The sequence below is a fragment of the Astyanax mexicanus genome, chromosome 23 (assembly GCF_023375975.1).
Source record: "Astyanax mexicanus isolate ESR-SI-001 chromosome 23, AstMex3_surface, whole genome shotgun sequence".
In the NCBI taxonomy this organism is placed as follows: domain Eukaryota; kingdom Metazoa; phylum Chordata; class Actinopteri; order Characiformes; family Acestrorhamphidae; genus Astyanax; species Astyanax mexicanus.
In genome coordinates this window covers 17,023,890-17,046,709 of record NC_064430.1, presented here as the reverse complement: position 1 = coordinate 17,046,709, position 22,820 = coordinate 17,023,890, and the positions used below count along the sequence as shown (strand labels likewise).

The window sequence follows — 22,820 nt, the reverse complement described above, 5'->3', positions numbered from 1 at the left end:
AAAACCTTAAATAATGCAAAGAAAACAATTTTATATTCATAAAGTTTTAAGATGTCAGAAATGAATATTTGGTGGAATAACCCTGTTTTTAATCACAGTTTTCATGCCTCTTGGCATGCTCTCCTCCACCATTCCTACACACTGCTTTTGAATAACTTTATTCCACTCCTGCTGCAAAAAATCAGCAGTTCAGCTTGGGTCAGTAGCTTGTGATCATCCACCTTTTTTAATTTGGTAAAATCAAAGAAACCCATAATGTTTAAGTGGTCTTTTATTTCTTTTTTCCAGAGTTGTAGGTGTTTTTAGGCCTGCATGACCACAGTATAATAACAGATCATTACCAGCCTTTCATGCTGTCATGCTTTTGTCTGACAGGACATAATTTGTACTGATAGTAATTGAAAGCTCTTTAGGCATGAGGTGTTATCATTCTGTTCAGAATTTTGCATTGGTTTTATAATTGTAGCTTTGAGCAAAAAGGTTTGACAATTTCACAATGTGATTATTATGGAATAAGTAAAAATATAATCACTTGAACAGTAGAGGAGCGTGTGGAGCATGTCTGCTTTTTCTCTCCTGATTGTATTCAAATAAACAGCTTAATGTAAAGTAGTAAAGTGCATTTCCTAAAGGGAAAGCAAAATGGAGAAGCTCAAATCTGATTTTTTGCTCAGTGTGACTCAGATCTGATTTTTTCATGGCTTTGTGAACATCCCAAATTCAGCCTTTTCACATCAGATCTAAGCCACTTTCATATGTGGCCCTAAATCGGATACATATCCGATTTATGGACATGCAACTAGGGGTGCAGGAAAAAAATCGATTCGAGCTCGAATAGCGTTTCTAACATTGAAAGATTCAGAATCTATTCTCATTTTCAAAAATGTTTTTTTTTTTTTTTTTGCGGGTGCAGCTACTGTCACTATTTTTGCTTTTTATGCGTGTAACCTGGTGTAACTATAGCTGCAAAAACAGCAAAAGCAAACCGCCTGGCCTTTTTTCACCTCCTCGACCTGAGCGTGTATTTCAGACCATCTCGAGCAAAAGGTACTTCCCATATGAGCTGCTAACACATCCATTTCCCTTTATAAAGACTCGTTTACATTACCCACAGATACAGGTCACTTAAATTTGTGAATGTGAACCGTCCTAAAAGCCAAATCTGATCTGAGCAAAAAAAATCGGATTTGAGTAATGTGGCTTGTAATGTGAATGTAGCCTGTGACCCTTAATAAATAAAAGAGTAATAATATAGTTTTTAACAGCTAATTATTAATCAGTATTACACACTTGTTGCTTTAAACACCTTTCAGTATCTCAGTAGACTGTGAGAGAAAAAGCGGTGTATAGACAAGCCATCAATCCTGCACTGTGCAGCTTGATTTAGGGCGTGTCAGCTTGTCTTTGCTATGCTATTGTGATGATGGGAAAAGTATGCCTTGCTCGGCTCGAAAGGCACAAAAGGCAAGTTCTAATTCTCTTAATTAATCATGGGTGTGTTTAAGTCATAACGTGAAATAAACCAATTAGTGTGACACTTGCTATTCCCTTTAAGAGCCAGGTGCGCTCTGACTTTGGTGGATTTCTATTTTAAAGGCTTAATGCTTCTGTGCTTCTCAGCAGAGAAAACTGACCTGCTTGTTCACTTTGTGAAGTTGAAGAGCGGATCATGATGTTATTTTATTTTGTATTCGGTTTGTTGTTGATGCAAAAGTTGGGTTTGTGCACTGCTGCATGTCTGTGTGTGTGTAACGAGCGTGGGGGTGTGCAAGTCTGACGGGCGACTGTCGAAAGGGTTTTAATCAGTCTGTGGCGCACCTGTATTGCTGCCGCCAAGATAGCAATACACCAGAAATTTACCTGAACACACCTGACTTCCAGACCACCATGCATATCGTTGTATATGCATAGACGAAAATAGATTGTTGATAGGGTGTTGGATAGCAATGAGCATCGCAATGCACCTTGCACAGGGTGTAAAATAGAAAATAGGGCCCACTGCGTTTATAACAGCCTGTAGTTTACAGCCTTGTTTCCTGGTGGGTCATAAATCTAGAGGAGCTGCTTTATCTCTGCCTGCTGGTTCTGTGTTAAATGTTTAACCTGCACAGTTCCGATAGTTCCTCCAGAGCTGGCAGGTTAATGGATGCAAACTGAATTAGAGTTTAAAGTGTGATGGATGGTGGTGTTCTTGTGTCCCTTGTAAGGTCAGAATCAGTCCTTTGTCAGTTGGGCAAGCTAAGGTGCTTTGCAGCTTTTAGTTATTTAGAAGGTCACATTTCGTATATTTTGTTCCATTAAAAAAAAAATAGTTGATGAAATACCTCAAAGTTTTTAGGTAAATGTACTGGTTGTTGTGGGTGAACAGGGCAAACACTGACACAGTATTTTCAGAAAAATGAGTGCATGTTATGTGCACTCAGAAAGCTGTTTATTGTGATTATTTAATTAGTCAGGAAAACAGCATACTCTGATTTTTTAAATGAAAGAAATATGATGTTGAGAGCTTGATTTTATCCCAGTAATCATATTTTTCAGTCCATGTTTCTTTTAACCGGAGTATTTTTGGATTTTTCAGTCGGTGCATGAATGAAAACAGTCGGACCAGAATAAGTAAACAGTGTCAAACACAGCTCAAGATGGCAACATAACACTTTTTGGTAACACTAAAACTGAAAGACTTCCTCTACTAGCACATATAATTACTGTGTTTTTCAAACAGTTGTGTATCTTCTTGGTGGGGTTGGTTTGGTTTGTTTGTTATTTGGCCGCAGTTCAGAGATGTTTTGTGAACAAATCCATAATTATATGATCTGTCTTTTGTGTTGAAATAACTTAATTCACTCATCACTTAGAAAATTGCCTTATAGATTAGCCCAAGCCGGAAATAAAACAATTCACTAGTAGGGAGTCCCAGCATTAAGATAGCAATACACCAGAAATTTACCTGAACACACCTGACTTCCAGACCAGATTATAGATTAGCCCAAGCTGGAAATAAAACAATTCACTAGTAGGGAGTCCCAGCATTAAGAATAGCAAATCAAATGCTGATTTTTGCTTCTTCATATTCTTTACATTAAATAAAACATTTTATTCCCAAAGGTTGTAAAACAATTAGAAATATTATCTTTGCAGTTTTATCATCCATCTGAATAACTAACTGATTTAAAAGTGAATAAACAACATTTTCAACAACAGGTTTATCTTATGTCATGGCTAAAAATGTAAAATATTGATTTTACTACAGAAATAGCTATTGAAATAGGCATTAGACCAAGTACACATTCTAAAAAAATGTGTTACACAAGCACACACATCCTTTGTGTCATCTATGCTAAAACATTTTGTTACTGTATTGTTATATTTTTTTTACATTTTACGTCTTAGGTTATGGTATTTAACACATTTTGTGTTTAAAGTAACAATACGGCTTGTTTTAGCACATCTTTTTGAACTTTATAAGTTAAAAATTACAGGTATTTTCGGGTTTCTCAGTCTGTGCATGAGTGAAAACAGACCATGTTACTGGAAACAAGCAACCTTCAGCTTGTTGTGATAAAATGATGCAACAATACTTCTAGGTGTTTTCTGTCTGGTAGCAAAGCAATATTCTGTTTGCCTTGCTTATGTAAACTATGGGTTTTTCCATTATCTTACCTGTACTGTCTACTGTTCATTTTTAACCTTTTTTGTCAGTGACCATAGTCTTTATACTTTTACAGGCTCAAAAGTAATATGAGAGTAGAACAATGGTTGGTCCAGCGGGCTAAGGGCTTCCACTATTATTGAAAGATTATCGGTTCGAATCCCCGTCATGCAGCCCTGAGAGAGCATAACTGGCCTTGCTCTCTCTGGGTCAGTAAATTGCACTCTTTCCCCTCATCACTCCAAAGGGTGATGTCGTTTAGCACGAGGCATCTGTGAGCTGATGTATCAGAACCGAGTTGCTACGCTTTCCTCCGAGCGCGCTGTGATGCTACTCGGAAATGCTGCATCAGCAGCAGTTCGAAAAGTATAGATACTAGGGTTTAAAATACTTCTGTAGAATTAGTTGAAGTATCAACTCAAGCTGTTTACTCAAGTAAAAGTATAAAAGTACTGGATTCAAAACTACTTGAGGTACGAAAATAAAAGTAATGTAAGGATGCTGAATGCCTCAAGGATGAAAGCTTAGGCCAGTGATTGCAGGTGGTGTAATGGATCAGATATAAATGAATAGGGTGTCAGAATGGTAGTTGCTTATACTTCTCATCCAACCACAATCAAAAAATTCACTGAATTGAGGTATTTATCTAAATAGGATTTTTTTGAACGACGAGAAGCCAGAATTAAAACAAGCTAAAATTAAATAGGAGTAACTAGGCAATTTTAAAATGTAAGGAGTAGAAGTTTCAAATTGGCTGAAAAAAATTTACTCTAGTAAAGTATATAAAACCAACATTCCTACCTAAGTAAGGTAAAAAAGTATTTGTACTTCATTACTTGACACCTCTTCCTATTTAAAAAGAATAAGATGGCATCTTTTTTGGCTGAATGGGATTTCCTTTTGAGTCTTGTGTTTCTTCCTTGTGCTCCTAGGGATTATTTCCTGCTGCTGTCACCCCATTGGTTTCCTCGTTAGGGGTCCAGACCTGGATTTCCGTAAAGCTGCTTCAGGACAATAGCTATTGTAAAAAGCTCTATACAAGTAAAATTGCATTGGATTAAATTGAATGTAATAGAAAAGGCACCTTTTGTGTTGATATGTCTGGCATTTAGGTTCTGTTCTCTAAGAAGTGGTGACATTATTATAGCTGTTATTATGGGGAGTAATATTACAGCTTATAACAAAAGCAATGGTATTGTAGCCTTCAAATATCTCATAGAAAATAAATATATCTAGAGAGCAGACCAATCAGAAACCTCTTTGTTTTGCATGTGCTTCATGAATATGCACACAAGGGGAGCGCTTTTCTCTTCCATTTCTTCTGTGTCACCTAGATTCCGGGAGATTTGTATCTGATCTGCGGGCATCAGCTGTTTTTGATATGTGGTAGACTCCCGCGACTCCTGGGAGACTTGAGACGTCTGGCATACTCTGTTTTCCTCCTATCACCCTGTTGGTCTGTGGTCAGGGCCCCACAGGGTCATTCTCAGCAGAGTTAAAGAGGACGAGAAAATACAATCTATTTGGTTATAAACACTCGCGAGTTAAAATAGTTTCATTGCTGCTCTGCTTGTAGCTGCGCTTTAAGAGCTGCATTGTTGCTATATTAGCGTGCTTGCCTCTATTTTTGGCCATTTCGGTCATGATTGTGGAAATCTAAGCTTACTGTCAATAAACTTAAGAGGTTTACTCACCCAAATAAATGGTTTTCAGGAGAGAAATCTGTGTAGATTAAATCCTGTGCTCGTTTGACTGAAGAAAATTTTTGTTACTTCAGCACCCGCCAGCGGCAAGACCTGCAGAATTACAAGGGTCCCCTATTTTAGCCACCTTACATTCAACTTAAAATACCCTATATTAACTGGAAAATATATACACTTAAGCTTTTATTTGAATAATTACAACTCTTGACCTGATATTGGTGGTTGAAAATGTGTGTAATAATACGTATTTTTTAATCGCTGGTCTTATTTATTTGTGTGGACCGCGTCTTTGTCTGCGCTGCCTATTGGAGACATGGCATTTCTGCACTGTGCCTAAGGAATCCAGCAGACCCCAATGGTGTTTATTGATATCGCATTTGGTTTGTATTTGGTTTGTAAGCGCTGCTTTGTTGTTAGGTTACCTGTATGTGGTGGAGTAATACATCAAGAGCTTAAGTTACAGTGCATTACCGGCTGAGAATGTCACGCCTCTCAGCCAACCACATTGCAGGGTCGGAACTAATTGTGGTATAATGGTTCTATGGTGGTGGTGTGTTATTATTAATGGGTGTTAAGCCCAATGTATACTTTTTCATCAAAACTACAGCCGTCAACACGCACCTCCCTGAATATGTCACAGCGTATCACAGACAGTTACAGCTGTGATTGGTCTGCTGGGCCTCATGTTCCCACCTACACAACTGCCTTTGCGGTTCTCAGTCCAGTATTGACACTTTGGTGTTAAAAAACTCCAGCAGCACTGCTGCATCTGATCCACTCATACCAGAACAACAGAAACCAACACACCACTACAAGGTCAGTGCTGAGTATAACCCACCACCTAAGTTCTGTAATGAACTGTCGCCTTTACAAACCACCCTTTAAGGTTTTTTTTAATGTGGTGTCATGTTGTCATTTGTCTCAACACAGTGTGTGTTAGGAATAACACAAAAGGTGTTGTCAATTACATAATGTGTTGCTTTTAACACCTTTGTCTTTGGATTGTTCCTTGTGTTGTTTTAGGGAGACACTTTTTACACTTTTTACAGGTCTGGTCTATAAATGGAGACGATGCCCGAGTGTCTCTTTTCTCAGAGAGACCACAGACTGCAATCTTCTAACCCGGCTCAGATTACATAACCATCAGATCCTTTCTTTCTTTAAAAGCCTCTGGTTTAGTGAGCCGACAGCAAATCAATATAGAATACTTAATGTCTTCTAAAGAATTTTCAGACAGCGCCGCCAAGGTTTACACTTTCTTTACTTTCTTTTTTTAGCCTTTTTATTGCTAGAGATGCTATTTAATAACACACCAGTCTTACACAGTAGTATTTCTTTTTTGGGGGTTGGTGTGGTTTGATTGTTATTTGGCTGGAGTTCAGAGATGTTTAGTGAACAAAAGCCACTTAAGCGTATGATCTGTCTTTTGTGTTGAAGTCACTCCATTTATTGACAGGGTCAGGAAATTTCCTTATAGATTAGCCCAAGCTGGAAACAGAATAATGCATTAGTAGCGATCCCAGCATTAAGAATAAAATATCAAATGCTAAATATATTCTGTACATACAGCTCTGAAAAAAGAGACCACTTAAAAATGATGAATTAAAAACCTCTGGAATATAATTAATAGGACGATTGATAATCACAGGCCATCTAACCAAGCTGAACTGCTTGAATTTTTGCACCAGGAGTGGCATAAAGTTATCCAAAAGCAGTGTGTAAGACTGGTGGAAGAAAGCATGCCAAGATGCATGAAAACTGTGATTAAAAACCAGGGTTATTCCACCAGATATTCTCAAAATAATCTAATTTTCTGCAAATAAATGCTCTAAAATTACAATAGTTTTATTTGGAATTTGGGAAAAATGTTCATAGTTTGTAGAATAAAACGACAGCCTTCATTTTACTCAAAGATTAACCTATAAATAGCAAAATCAGAGAAATCAGATTTAGAAGCGGAGAAGGGTTCTTAATTTAATTTAATTTTATCCATCTTCCTGTTGATTATATTCCAGAGCTTTTCAATTTGGTAAAATCAAAGAAACTCATCATTTTTATAGACTCATGGTCTCTTATTTTTTTCAGAGCTGTATATATTTTGGCAATGTAACAGGTGATTACTTTGTGTGATTACTTTGTACATGTAATGTTATGTTTTGCTTAATTTTTACTTCTTTTTTTGTTTGTTTTTTGGGATTTAACCCCAGGCAGTGAAATCTGTTTGTGTGTGTGTGAGTGTTTGAGAGAGAGAGAGAGAGAGTGAGAGAATGAAAGAAAGAGAGAGAGAGAAAGAGAGCGAGAGTGCATGCACACAATAAATGTGCCAGCATAGCATAACTATTTAAGAAGGGAACAATACAGAGGAAATCACAAACCACAACTCACTCTGGGGTTTACAGTGGCAGCTTCATTAATGAGCTGATAAAGTATTTAGCTCCGGTTTCTACATTTACATTCCTTTCTGAAAACTCCTGGGGTTTTATTTGCCCTGCTGTTGTCCTTGACTTTACTGTAATATTAATTTTAGTATTAATATTTCACACATGTTCTCTTCTTGCTTTCTAAAGAAATCTTTCATCTATTTTAAAAGGTAGATCTCAGATTTCAGTGCAAGTATAAAATAAAAGATTTAGAAAAAGAGTGTGTGTTATGGTAGTGGGGGATGGGGAGGGGGGGGGTCTGGATTAGTTCCTTACTTAATGCATTTTGCATGAGTGTGTTTGCGCTTGAATATGGGTCATCATCAGTGTGATCTTCAAAGCCTATTGAGTGTGCATAGAAGTGTGTAGCTGTAGTCCCAGCTTACATACAGTGGTGGACAAAAGGGGAATTGGAAATGGAAATTTTAAGCATCTTAGCATCTTTGTTGAAAAGGGGATTCTACAAGGAATACGTCTCGTCTTTATTTGTCTTTTTTGGCAGAAAATAACAGGCATATTGTGTAGTTTATTTTTTAAAGCAATGGTTTCAAAGCCATGGTTGTCATTAAAATAAATAAAAAAACATTTGTTGTACATACAGGAGTTTGTTATGTTACAGTTTTGTGTATGTAGTATGTATGTAGTTATTTTATTAGGCTAATTTAACAGCTAATGGTTCTAATAAATCTCCACATATCTATCATCACATATCTATCTAAATATCTATTAAATTTAAACACAAAAGCATCACAACATTTTCATGACATTTTTTACAATTTTGCTGTAGAAATTAGGTCAGAGCTCATTCTATTGAACATAAAACATTTAATTAAATTATATTGATAAATGGTTAAAATGAAGCTGTAAAATCTAAGAATACACTTTTTAAAAAGGCAAGTTTTATCTCCTGCTCTAACCCAGCAAATAAGGCCAGATGAACGAACACATGTTTACACACTGTCCTGTGATACTCTCAAAGATGTTCAGTAAATGTCACTTAGGCACTTCATAAGTTAAAATGACTGAGAAAGTGATGTAAGGACACATAACCTTTATCGAATAAAGTTATCCAAAAGCAGTGTGTAAGATTGGTGGAGGAGAACATGCCATGATGCATGAAAACTACAATTAAAACCATAAATATGGTTTATGGTTAAAAAAAGCTTTATGAATATGAACTTGCTTTCTATGCATTATTTGAGCTCTGAAAACTGCATTTTTTTCATCCATTTCTCATTTTCTCCAAATAAAAGACAATATTTTTATTTGGAATAAAATATTATAGTTTATAAAATATAGTTTATAGAATAGAACAACAATGTTAATTTTACTCAAACATATACCTATAAATAGCTAAATCAGAGAAACTGATTCAGAAACTGAAGTAGTCTCGTAGATCTTTGGCTTTGTTTCTTGTTTTTATGTATGTTTGGGTTTGTTATGTGTGTTCTTATTTTATGTATTATTAATGCAGTGCTCTTACTAGGCTTATTTAACTGTGAATTTCACTAGAGACTCTCCATTAATTGTATTTTTGTTCATTTTTATCTATTTTCCCTTCAGATTCTCCTTATTCATCAGGGCTGTGTGTGTGTATGTGTTGTTTCTGCAGTTAATGAGCGTTATATCAGTCTTATATCTGCCAAGCTGTTCTTATCAATTTGTTTTTAGATATGCAGCCCTCTGTGTTCTCCATTTCACATCTATTTTACACCTAGTCTAGCTAACCTAACTAGCTAGCTACCTCAACAATAGAACAATAGAGCATTAGAGCTGCCTTTCTTAGGTATGAAGTGTTGCTGTTGTTGCTGTTGCCTTTTCCCTCTAGATTTAGGATTTATTTATGCTCAAAAGGAAAGGAATTGGAATAATAGGTGTTATTAATTCAGTTTTAGTACTGGTTTGTGCTCATGTGAGTTATTTGAAGCCAACTAGCTTTATTTGAGGTTTAAACTGTTGTTTTTCTGAAAACAGCATTCTACATTGAGCTATGGCTCATTTTTAGCCACCGTTTCCTGCTTACTTAAAGCTGTCTGTCAGCCGCTTCTCCGGGGATTTGTGAATAGGTTTGGGTTACAGAGTGTCTGCCCCCCTCACCCCCCATCCTTCCCTCTATCGGGGCATGTGAGGGCGCTAATGCCCCCTATAACCCCCCTCAGCACACACACACAAAACTGCCTCAGCCTGCTACTCTCATCCGTTTTAACCTTTTGCCCCTCCCCCTCGGCTCTGAAAGCGTGGGAGGAGCCTTGGAAGGCAGGAGACTGATGGCTGGCTGCTGTCAATACAGCCTTACTACTTACCCCACGCGCTTTCTGGCAGTCACTGCATCCCTTCACTTTTATTGGCTAATAGCTCTGAAATGGAAAAAAATAGGTATAGAGTTCTAAAAAATTAAAAATAAAAATCTCTGATTGATATATATATATATATATATATATATATATATATATAGGAATACATTTAAGTAATATGAACATGCTGTTTTATTTTATAAACTACAGACAACATTTCTCCCAAATTCCAAAAAAAAAAAATGTAATTTAGAGCATTTATTTGGAGAAAATGAGAAATGGCTGAAATAACAAAAAAGATGCAGAGCTTTCAGCTTTAGAGATTTAATGCAAAGAAAACAAGTTCTTAGTAATAAAGTTTCAAGAGTTCAGAAATCAGTATTTGGTGGAATAAGCCTGTTTTTTAAAACAGTTTTTAATGCATCTTGACATGTTCTCCTCCACCAGTCTTACACACTGCTTTTGGATAACTTTATGCCTTTACTCCTGGTGCAAAAATACAAGCAGCTTGGTTTAATGGCTTGTGATCATCCATCTTCCTCTTGATTATATTTCAGAGGTTTTTTTTATATTTCAATTTGGTAAAATCAAAGAAACGTGTCAATTTTAAGTGGTCTCTTATTTTTTTCAGAGCTGTATATTTTATATATTCCTAACTATTATTAATCAAAAGCCTTTAATTTAACTAGTATATTAATATCACATTACATATTGTTATATAATTTAATTATCGAGGCCATTAAATTGTCCCAAAATTGTAAGGACTGTATGGAGCTAAAAAGCTGACATTGATTTGAACGTTTGAATTTGCCTTTTATAATTTGAATATTTAAAATACTCAATGGCATACTTCATATATTTGAATTTTCTCAATGCTTTTTTGTGTTGCTGAACTTATGTGTCATTAAATGTTCAGATTCAAAAATGAAAATCCACACATTTTCAGATTTAAACAATCAGATTTAGACAGCACCAAGTATGTGCCACATTATGTAATGATCATTTACGTACTGTAGGCTTTATAGTAAGCAAGCAAAACATTCACTGCATTTGGGACACAGCCATACCTGTCAATCTCCCGTTTTGGCTGAGAACCTACCGTATCTTAGCCCTCTTTCTCGCCGTCCTTCCGTTTTAGTATTTTCACGTAATTTCCTGTATTATATTATAATTTAAAGAACATTCCTGTGCCTCTCCAAAATGAAATGTCACTAACCTTGTGTGAACTGCCACCCAGACTGCTGCAAGTGGCAGTCTTTGTGAGGTTAGTGCCGACAGCGGGAACAACCCTCAAACAACAAATTAGAGAGATGGATGGATGCAAGGAGAGAGAGGGCATTCCTTCCAAAAAAGTGTTTAAGATAAGATAAAACATTATTGTCCATTAAATTTACCTTAAATGGAAAATTGTCTTTGGCAGTCTGGCAGACAAATACATTAAATTACATAAACACAGACAAATAAAATAAATAAATACAAAACTAAAAACATACAGATTATGAATTATGTGGGATGCACAGAATGCAAAGTCTGCAACAACTCTGTATAAGTCAGTGAATGCCAAAGAACCACGAGTGAACATGAGAAACTAAAAAGTGTGTAATGAAAATTAAATGCAGTTTAATTTTCTGACTGTATCAAGCTAAACTCGAAAATAGAAAATTGGATATAAAGTATAATAATTATTTTTTCCATTCAGTAGAGTGAAGAAGAAATTAATTTTCATCCAATTTTTCAATTATATAGTTTTTAATTTCAGCCTTTTGCAAACAGAATTATAAGAAAAATAAAAAGGTGAATCTTCTCTCGATTTTCAGATTTGTGATTTTTTGTATCTTGTAACACAAATCTGATTGTATGATCCTTGCAAAATGCAAAAATGGAAAAATCAGAAAATAAAGATTAGTTTTTTCCTGAAAATCCACGAGGTGCAGAGATGAAAAAACTAAAATTGAAAAAGACTTATTTCTTGTACTCTGCACTACATTAAAAAAACAAAAAAGGAGTTTTTACATTTTTATATTTAGCCTCAAACAGTCAGTAAAATAAATTAATAAACGTTACACTGACAATCCACAGCATTTCAGTGTCAACAAAGATAGGCCTATGAGATTGTGATAATCTAATTGCAGTTTGTAAGTGGTTCACAGGTGGTTATTTTAGATTTCATGTTAATCTGTATTTAAAATGTAAGGGATTCTGAACCTCGGTTGGACTGGTGGAAAATTTTCCTTTATTTTTAAATCCAACTGCTGCTCTTGAACTGGGGCTGTCTCTCCGGCCCTGTTATCCAATCAGCGCTCAGTGGGCGGGATTTGTTCGGAATACAGGCGGAAAACAGAACATCAGTCCCGGGCTCTGGTACCGTCCTCACCCGCCCCGCCCCGCCTCTCTCCCGCCCGCCTCCATGCTAATCACTTATCGCCCGTTCAGTCGCCGGCATCGCGGGGCTTTGTTATGAGCTTCTGCTGATAGCGCTGCTGGAGAGAGAGACTGTAAAACCGGCGGAACTACAGCGGGTAAAGTCTGCCGGGCGGTCTGCGCTGTTTCTAGAGAATTAGACCCGCTACTGGAGCCGGGAGAGCGGTGAACAGAGGCCGTGCTGGTCCGCTGAAGACGCGGGGGTTTGGGCACTGAAACGCCGCTGTGGGTGAGTCGCTGTTGCTGGTTGTTGAGCTCTGGGGCTTTTGTTTGACTGTTGCGCTTCTTACCAGTGTAAACTGACTGAGTGACTGAGTCTCAGTTTAATTTAATAATTTCAGGGTTTTATCTTAATTAAAACACAGAATATAGGTTTCCACTGGCTGCTCAACGTAGCTATGAACTTAATATGAATATGTGTGTATAATAGACGTAAATATATTTAGATACATTTTTTGGAAATGTTTGCTCTTTAATACTGTTCAGCTTCATTCACGTATTTTAGCTTTTACTACTCAATATTTTGTTTCTTTGTCACAAGAAATTGTATCCTTAATTACTGCAAAAATGTTTTGTCAGGCATGTTTTTCTGTAGTCCAAAAAAAGCATGATGTACACATCACATCATAGAATGTATAATTGTTAATGCATAAAATGTTAAATTGGGCTTTTAATTCAATTAACCCAATTTTTTAAAACATGTACCTACTAATTGTTACCCTTTTAACATTTGTGTGTCTGCTTTAAATATATTCTCCATAATAATGGAAAATATGACTATTTATTTTAATATTTATTTTTTCATTTAAACACAGCACCTCTGAGGGCATTATTCTTCTAAAACAAAATGTACCTCACTAATAACAGGTATCCGGTAGTCTCACTTTTTTATACTTTCTTTGTAAACATGAAACATATATTTTTAACTATTGCAAGATAAATCAACATTTATTTTTATGTAACCTCAGGAAGTAGCCCAAGTCTTTTGAATTTAAAGTGTTTTCTGTCATTTAGAGCATTTATTTGTAGAAAATTAGTGTATTAAAATTAGAGTGTTCAGACCTCAAATAATACAAAGTCAACAAGTTTATATTCATGAAGTTTTAATAGTTCAGAAATCACTATTTGGTGAAATAACCCTATTTTTAAAAATGTATTTTATATATCTTGGCATGTTCTCCTCCACCAGTCTTACACACTGCTTTTAGATAACTTTATGCCACTCCTGGTGCAAAAATTCAATGAGTTCAGCTTGGTTTGATGGCTTGTGGTCATGCGTATTCCTCTTGATTATATGGAGGTTTTCCTTTTGGTAAATCGAAGAAACTCATCATTTAGTGGTCATTAAGTGGTCTCTCATTTTTTCCAGAGCTATATGTTTTAATCACCTCCTTTTTTTATATATATTTTGTACTTTTAGCTAAGTACAATACAGAGAGTTTGGAAAATATACTCTTTTTATGATTTTCTGTTTTTGTTACCCATTTTGTAATTTAATTAAGTTAATCTATATAATATTCTCATATATACAGGCTATAACTCTTCATTCTTTTATCTCAGTATCTGCTTAGACTGTTTTGACATTTAATATCTCTAACAGATTGCAGTGTTTCATTTAATCACTTGAAGCCTCAGGCAACCCATATTTCTCCATTTACACACACACACAAACAATGACCGCCCCCAACACACACATGCACATGCTCACACTCCCCCACAACATGTGGTTCGAGTTCCACCGGGCTGTGGCCTGGCAGCGTGGGTGCCGAGTCCTGATCCAGGACAAAATGGAAATGTGACCGGAGAGATGGGGACTAATTAGACCGGTTGTGCTCTGACACCCCCCTCCACAAACACACGCCACTTTATCCAGGAGACCCCACCCCCCCCCCCCCTCCCTTTTTCAAATATACTTGCACACACATACATATACGGCAGTCCCAGCACCTCCTGGGCACCACTGGACCTGCTCTGCTCATGGCCTGAAGCTGATCAGCAAGACTGATAAGCTCCACACATTTGTGTAATTAAGAGGTGATTAATGGAATAGAAATGTGATCTCACCTTCAGGCCGATCACATTTCAGGTCAGAGTTGCTTTGACCCATTGAAAAGGATTTTTGAAAGTATCAGGTTCAGTTTGTGGAGAGAAAAAAAAAATTTCAGGCTTTTTTAGTTTATTTGTGGTAAAGAGTGAAGAGAAAATTCTGTAAAATATTTATGGAAATATCAGATTTGATTAAAATGTTATCTTGCTATGGCTAGTTCATTATTAACATGCTGAGTAAATTTGAAAGCTTTCCAGAATCAATGTAAGAAAAGAACTGTCTTGCAGTTGGGCTTTCTGGAAAATTGGCTTAAGTGCAGCTTCAGCAGATTCTGTGTAACATGCAGCCAATATACAAACATAGACACACAAATGCTGACAAGAAAAAGAGAAAATAAAAGGAATTCATGAATTAAAATGGAAAAAAAAGAAAATATCATGACACTACATACCAGGAATGTAATAATATAATCTAAACTATTTTTGTGATATGGCCTAATGACAAAGATAATAATGTAGTTAAACTCAATGAAGTTTTGATTAGAAAAATGAAATTGTACAATGTTTAGAAATCCTAAATTATAAAAACACTTTTTAACCAAGTACCTGATTTTCCACATGAATAGGTTCTCCTCTCTAAGCAAACAAAAATGTCAATATTGAGGACAGCTAAACTTATTGAGGTTGTCTTCATATTTTCTTTGCTAGGTCAATAATGTAATTATTTTGACAGCCCTACCACAGACAAGTGGTTATTAACATTATTACATTATTAGTTAACACAAGTTGTAAACACAATAAAACAAAATGCTAGATAGATAGATGGATGGATGGATGAATAGAGAGATAGACAGATACATTATTGATCCCAGAGGGAAATTCTGGAAATATACATAAGACAAGACAAAATACTAAAAACAAAATTCACTTTAAATGTACTTAATTGGTATCTAGATAATCCTGTGGCTGTATTATATGTATTGTAAAAGCCCCACATACTTAATAGTAGTTATATAGTAGGGGTGTGCCATATCATATCGTATGCGATAATATCGACAGCATTTTTGAATATCGTGACCCATATTATATTCTGAAATATCGTGCCATATCACCCACGCCTAATTATCACATTAATGTATTACTTTTTTGCTGTTTTTAGCAAAAAAATAATTCACACTGTTCTCATTTCACATTATATATCTATTAGAAGCAGATTATATCTGTCCAGTGTCATATGTGATATATGGAGTACATTATTAGTATCATGACATTCTGTTAAAAGTCTGATTTAAAAATCTTGTATTTTTTAATATCTGAGTTAATATCTTTAATATCTGAGCAATAATAAAATGTAATTTTCTTTTTGTTGCAGTAGGGTATTCTTAAAATATATTTTTTAATTTAGTGTTTTGTCATATCGCCAAAGTATCGTTATAGCAAAAAAGCCGTGAAATATTGTGATATTGTTTTAGGGCCATATCGCCCACCCCTTTTATATAGTTATAGATAATTTTAGGATGTTCTTGATTGATTTTTTTTCTTTTTTTACCAAATACAGTGCATCTTTAATCCAGTGAGTGTGGAAAGGAGGATCAAAATGAGCCAGCTTGCTATAAGAGTCAAAAACCTTGAGTTTAAAGTAAAAAAACCTTGTTTAAGTAAAGCAAAAGCAGGTGGAAGGACACCAAACATTATGTTCTACACTTGGCAGACTAGATCCTTAATTTACTTTAGTGTATTATAATATCATAGTGTAGTTTTGCTGTTTTGTAATATCTCAGGATAGTTTTACTGTATTATAATATATCTGGGTAGCTTTGATGCTTTTTAATCTAGAATATTGTGATGTCCTTACTTACTGAGTTAAACTGGGAGTTTTAATAGAGAAAATAAACACTAGTGTAGCTCCATATTCCACACTCAACAGCCTGAAAAGAGTAAACGTGCCATCAGCTGTGTGTACGTGTGTGTTTGTGTGTGCATGACCATGTGCATGTTTGTAAAAGAGAAAGAGAGTGATAGATAGAGAGAGAAAGAGAGCATAAACTTCAGCATAAATAAAAGGTACTCTATCTTCTCGAGCTCGAGCTTAACAGTAAACCTTACTGTGTTATATCGCTAAATAAAACTGATAAATTTTTTTTTATTATTAATTTTGTTTTATTTGCTCCAGCTTGTTTTATGTATTGTTTTGTGCCCATTTGTCGAATTGAGAGACTCCAGTTGAACAATACAAAGCAATATCCTGTCGTTAACTGTTTTACGTCTGGAGGAAAATGAAGATGTCTGTAAACCCATGTGCCTCGAAGTGGCGTAACCCAGTCCCTAGGTGAACTTGCAGCTTTCAGTAACATGACCCACTCACCTATTCTTCATTCACTTTCTCTCCTGACGCCCCCTCCAGAGCTTCACCCCCCACCCCCTGCTCTCCAAAGTGAAGCCCAGGGGAGGCAGCTGTGCTTGGGCCCCTGTGAACGCTCCCAGATGTACTTAGGGAAGCAAGCTTCTGCCGACTGCCCTTTCAGCCTCTCTGAAATATGAGCACTTTATCTGATCTCATTCGAGATGTGCCATGCAGAGCCAATAAAGCAAGACTCTGCTGACGCTGGAATAGAAAGAGCGAGAGAGATAGAAAGAAAGAGAGAGAGAAAGAGGGGGATCCTTGCTTTTGTGTGATTCTCACAAAGCTTCTCCTCGTGCCATTTTACACCTCCATTGATGGATTGGTTGACACTTTGAATTGCAGATATCTGATACTCTGTTGTGCAGTCCCTTCTTAATGTGTGTGTGTGTGTGTGTGTGTGGTTTTGGGGGGGTTTGGATGGAGTCAGGAGGAGGGGGGAGGGAGGGATGGATGCACAAAGGCTAGGAATTTCATGCATTAAATGTGTTTGGATTGTGCTGGTTGAGAGCTGGTAGATGAGCTAAATATTTTATCATCATACCCTCATGGAAGCTTTTGATGAATTTAAGATGAACAAGTTGCTACATTTGAAATGCATATCACTGAAATCATACCATCTTGTACTTTTAGCTTGACCCTTTGTTTTAGTGCAGGATTTTCAATTGCAAAAAAAAATATATATATATATATTTAAATGTCACTAAAAGATTGTTGTTTTCCCTCTGTGTTTTTGTACAGTTTAGCTCAGTTTGTGCCACATTATAGACATTATACATTATATTCTGAAATTTCCAACAGGACTCAGATTGGCTGTAGATTTAGAATAGTCACATCTGTAATCAAGCAGAGAGAGTAAATAAGCTATAATAGACTTGAGGGAGTGCTGTGATGTGGGTAATTGGCATCTTGGTATTGGATATTACTGTACCAGCTCCAATAATCTCACGTTACAGACAAAACCGAAAGTATATTTTGGTACCACAGTTTATATGCTATTATATCACAGCTTTATCCTGACCATTTATTGTTAAATATTAAGAAACATATATGTTTAATTGATTATCTGAGATAAAATACTTCCATGCTATCATCATACCTTTTTTTCTTCAGTCATAAAACTAAAGGAACAGTTAATAATTTCCCAAATATCAGGGTAACATATATTTTATTTGAATTAAAAAGACTTGTGACTTTGTTAAAAGTTTCCAGCCCTATATAATGATAGAGTAACACAGCTATGCCAGTTTACAGCAATTAACTTTTAATTTATATTGATTTGGATGATTGGTTGGGCGCTATTAAGCTGAGTATAACATGTTAAAAACATTTATATTTACTGCATGATATGCTAATATTGTGGAATAAAATACTATTGCAATGTCCTTTGTCAGTTACAGTACATTTACAGGTTATAGCATGTTCGCTAACAGCATGTTTTGTATTATAATGGCACAGTTCATGGTTTTACTGCTCCATATAACCAAATAAGCAACACAACAATTTGCTGCACCTGCTGTGTAATTGGTCTAGTTGTCTTCGGATCATATATTTGTGGCCCTGGTTCTAAAACAAAACATCTATCCAGTTAGACAAGTAACTGTGGGTCACTGTTCTGCTAATGAGGATTACCTGTGGCCTCTAGAGAACAAACCTTTCACCACTGGGTAAATGAGGGGGAGTGGGAATAATGAACAAAGGAATAGTAAAAAGATACAGAAGTCTCTCACACACACACACACACACACACCAGTCACAACAAGGATAACAGCTCCTCTGAGTATATTATGTAGGGACACTTTGTAGTTCCATAATTACAGACTGTAGTTCTTCTTCTGTTTTTACACAAACAAAAAAAAGACTACAGATTATGACCAACACAAACTGTGCACCAACACTTAACACACTACAGTGTTACTGCTGACTACAGTGCTGAGTAGGGCTGTCACAATACCAGAATTTTGACTTTGATACCGATACCAGTATCACGATTCTCAATATAAACACGATGCGTAGGAGAAGAAAAAAACACAACAATAAAATTGTCTGAACATAAAGCATTTTCTACCAGGCATGTCATACTTTCCGTCTAACTGCTGTATCAGATTTCTAAACCTGGATTTCTCAACTGTATATACAGGCACTCGGTCCATGCAGATGTATTTAGCTATGTTTAGTCTGAATAAGGAAAATGAGTGGGAAGAACATTAGTAATGTTATAGTAATTTGAACACTCATTGCTCCGTTGTATTAAGCAACATTTTAACATTTAAAATAAGCCCATGCTCAATGTAACGATTGAGCAGACTATGTGCCTGACATCCAATTTGTGATGAAAACACAAGTTAATACAGAAAGATGGTAGTCTATCTTATCCCTGACTCTTAAACAGTTTATTTAACAGTGGCTAGTAAATCTTAGTAAAGCTAAAGACTGTATCTTAACTAACCCCACTAACCTCTCCGCTTCTCAGCTCTCTGTAGGGATCAGGGTGTCCACCTAATGCTCGTGTTGGCTCCTTTGCTCTGGAGAGATTTGTAACACCATTTGTAAAATGGGTTCAGCTAGTGCTGGACGATATGGCCAAAATTTATATCACGATATATTCCTTAAATTTCGGTCGATACGATATAATTTTGATATCGATAAATACTTTGAAGGCCTCAGAAAAAGAATCCCTGCAATCTCTGCAGCTTGCACTGCAAATTTAAATTATTATTTAACTGTGTATTTGCACTTTTTGTATCAATCTATCTAATGGAAATCTGTACCTACTACTGTATGAAAATGTTTTTTAAGTCTTTGAAACCTTTCACAAAAACTTTAATACTTTAGAAATAAAAGTAGTCAAAATAAATCAATGCTCAATTTTATTTGCATATAGCAAAATAATAACATGACATCCCTGTCAAACATAAGCCTATATAACTATTACAAATAAAAATAACTTTAAATGACAACAGAGGCAGAGCTTCTTATTCATTGTAAACAAATTTAACAGATTAAAACAAAAGTGTTTTAACTAGGATATATAATACAAGAAGCCTTTATATACATAAAAGCAACAAGATTTTCCCGCCAAATAAACAAACCTATAGGATTTTTCAACTATAAATAACTTAGTGACAACATAATCTATTAAAGTGCTTCAGCCAGAATACAAGAGGTATTCAACATGATATCAACGGCAAATAAACAAACCTAAAGGATTCATAAACTTTAAATAACTTAGTTTCAACATAATCTATTAAAGTGCTTTAGTCAGAATACAAGAGGTATTCAACATGATATCAACGGCAAATAAACAAACCTAAAGGATTCATAAACTTTAAATAACTTAGTTTCAACATAATCTATTAAAGTGCTTCAGTCAGTATAAGGAAAATATTGTATGTAGTGAAGATGCTTGAGGTGGTGGAACAGATTAGATGTATTAACGTTACGCTGCTTGTCGGCTCCACTCACCGGCACAATTTGCAGCAAAGCGGCAAGCGAGCGGACCCGCGGCTGGGCGAGCGGACCCGCGGCTGGGCGAGCGGACCCGCGGCTGGGCGAGCGGACCCGCGGATGAGCGTGCGGAGGCGCGGATGAGCGAGCGGACCCGCGGATGAGCGTGCGGAGGCGCGGATGAGCGAGCGGACCCGCGGCTGGGCCAGCGGAGCCGCGGATGAGCGAGCGGACGAGCGAGCGGACGCGCGAATGGGCGAGCGAAACAGCGGCTGACCGAACCGAGTCTACCCTAGCCTTGGATCCGCTCGTCCCGGCTCCGTTTCGAGACATTTTAGATGCGTAGCGGAGCGGACCTGAACCTAACCTAGCCTAGCCTAGCCTAGCCATTTTAACCTAGCCTAGCCTAGCCTATCTGGCTACGTGCCTGTGTGATTGCGTCATCACGCACTGAGGTAGCACAGCTATGGGGGCTGAATGTGTTTGGCTCTGCGGCGAGCTGACGCCAGTAAAAAACGCCTGTCCGTGACAGATTCTGTACATAATACATATCGATATACCACAAAAGTGATATCACCGTTATTGAAACATTTCTTATCGCGATAAATACCGATATCGAATTATTGTCCAGGCCTAGGTTCAGCGATATAAGCAAAACATGCCCACACTTCACTCCTTGAGCCTGTTTTGACCTCAAGTCTTGGATGAGAGAGGAGGTATTTTATCTTAGCCATTGCCATTCCACAAACGCTGCTTCTCTCTCGCTGTTTGCTTGCGTGTGTGCGTGTCGCTCAACTGAGTCAAATGAATACTCGCAAATTGATTACCGGTAATTGGTTCAGAGTACTAGGTTTACCTTAATCCTGCCACACCAGCCGTGATGTGAATCAGTTTTTTTTTTTTTATGAACTGAATCAAATGGCACTAATTTCACCCCTTTGAAACTAGTAACTAGGCTAAATACAGTATGGAAAGCATCGAACACTAAAGAACCAAATCATGTGTAACGACGTAGTATTGAAAAAGCATCAAACGTTCAGTGCATCATGCAACTCTAGTGCTGAGAATGACCCACCACCCAAATAATACTGTGCTGCTCTGTGGTAATCCTGTATTTTCCTGATCAATAAAGAACAGGGTGAACAGAAACCGATACACGGCTTTAAAGTGCTACTGCATGATCAGTGGAACTGAAAAAATGGGAAATGGTGATGAAAAATTGACAAGACAGATCCTCCACCCAGCCCTCACAAGCCTAAAGAAACAACAGATTTTCAGTAATATAGAGGATTAAAAAGAAATGTTTAAATTTTAAATTCTGACAGAAGTTATCAAAAACTGAAAATACTTTAGTAAAGATACACAAAACCTATTTAGAAAAAAATACAATAGCACATTGTTTATTTACACTTAGAACAGTACAGGAAGCATTTATTCAAGGTGCTTTTTTCATTGTTTATACACTTAAATGAGAAATTCAAATAATGAATCCAGAATTATCAATCGAATCAAATCATATTGTGACCAGAGTAAATTGTTACACCCTTAGTAATGGGTGTAGAAACAAAGTGGTGGTCATAATGTTATTCTTGATTGGTATACATCCCCTATAAAGAGCAGTGGAAAACCTCTTCTCTCAGACTAGTTTGGTGCAGAAGTGATTTAACCTCAGGAAATCTCCCCAAATATTTGCCGTTGCCTTCGCCAGTTAACAAGCAGCTGACCGCAAACCAGTAACGTAACTGCTGCAAATATGCAAAGTAGCCTCTGCAGGAGAGGAATCGGCAGAGGGCCGTCAAGCAGCGAGACTCAAACAAGGATCAAAGACATTTCCTTCTTCTTCTTTTTTTCTCCCCTCTTCCCATCATGCATATGTCTGCGTTTGATCCTGTCTTGCTGAGGGCGTGTGGACGGCTTCACCTTAGGAGAATTCTTAATATTCAGCAGGGGAATTAAATATGTGTTATATAATATGAAGTAAAGCATGTGATAAATTGATAAAATGATTTCGAAAGTTGCAAATATGTGCAAATTATGTATTTGGTCCTCATATATGTACAGCTCTGGAAAAAAATTAGAGACCACTTGAAATGATGAGTTTCTTTGATTTTACCAAATTGAAAACTTGGAATATAATCAAGAGGAAGATGGAAGATCAAAAGCCATCAAACCAAGATGAACCGCCTGAATTTTTGCACCAGGAGTTATCCAAAAGCAGTGTGTAAAACTGGTGGAGGAGAACATGCCAAGATGCATGAAAACTGTGATTATAAACCAGGGTTATTCCACCAAATATTGATTTCTGAACTCTTAAAATTTTATGAATATGTACTCGTTTTCTTTGCAGTATTTAAAGTCTGAAAGGTCTGCATCTTTTTTTTTATTTTAGCCGTTTCTAATTTTCTGCAAATAAATGCTCTAAATGACAATACTTTTATT

At 36.5% G+C, this 22,820-nt stretch overlaps 1 protein-coding gene across 3 annotated transcripts in view; it reads left to right on the top strand.

The window, feature by feature from the left end:
- Nucleotides 1-22,820, top strand: part of scml2 (Scm polycomb group protein like 2) — a 51,983-nt gene that overhangs the window by 12,495 nt on the left and 16,668 nt on the right. The window lies entirely within an intron of this gene.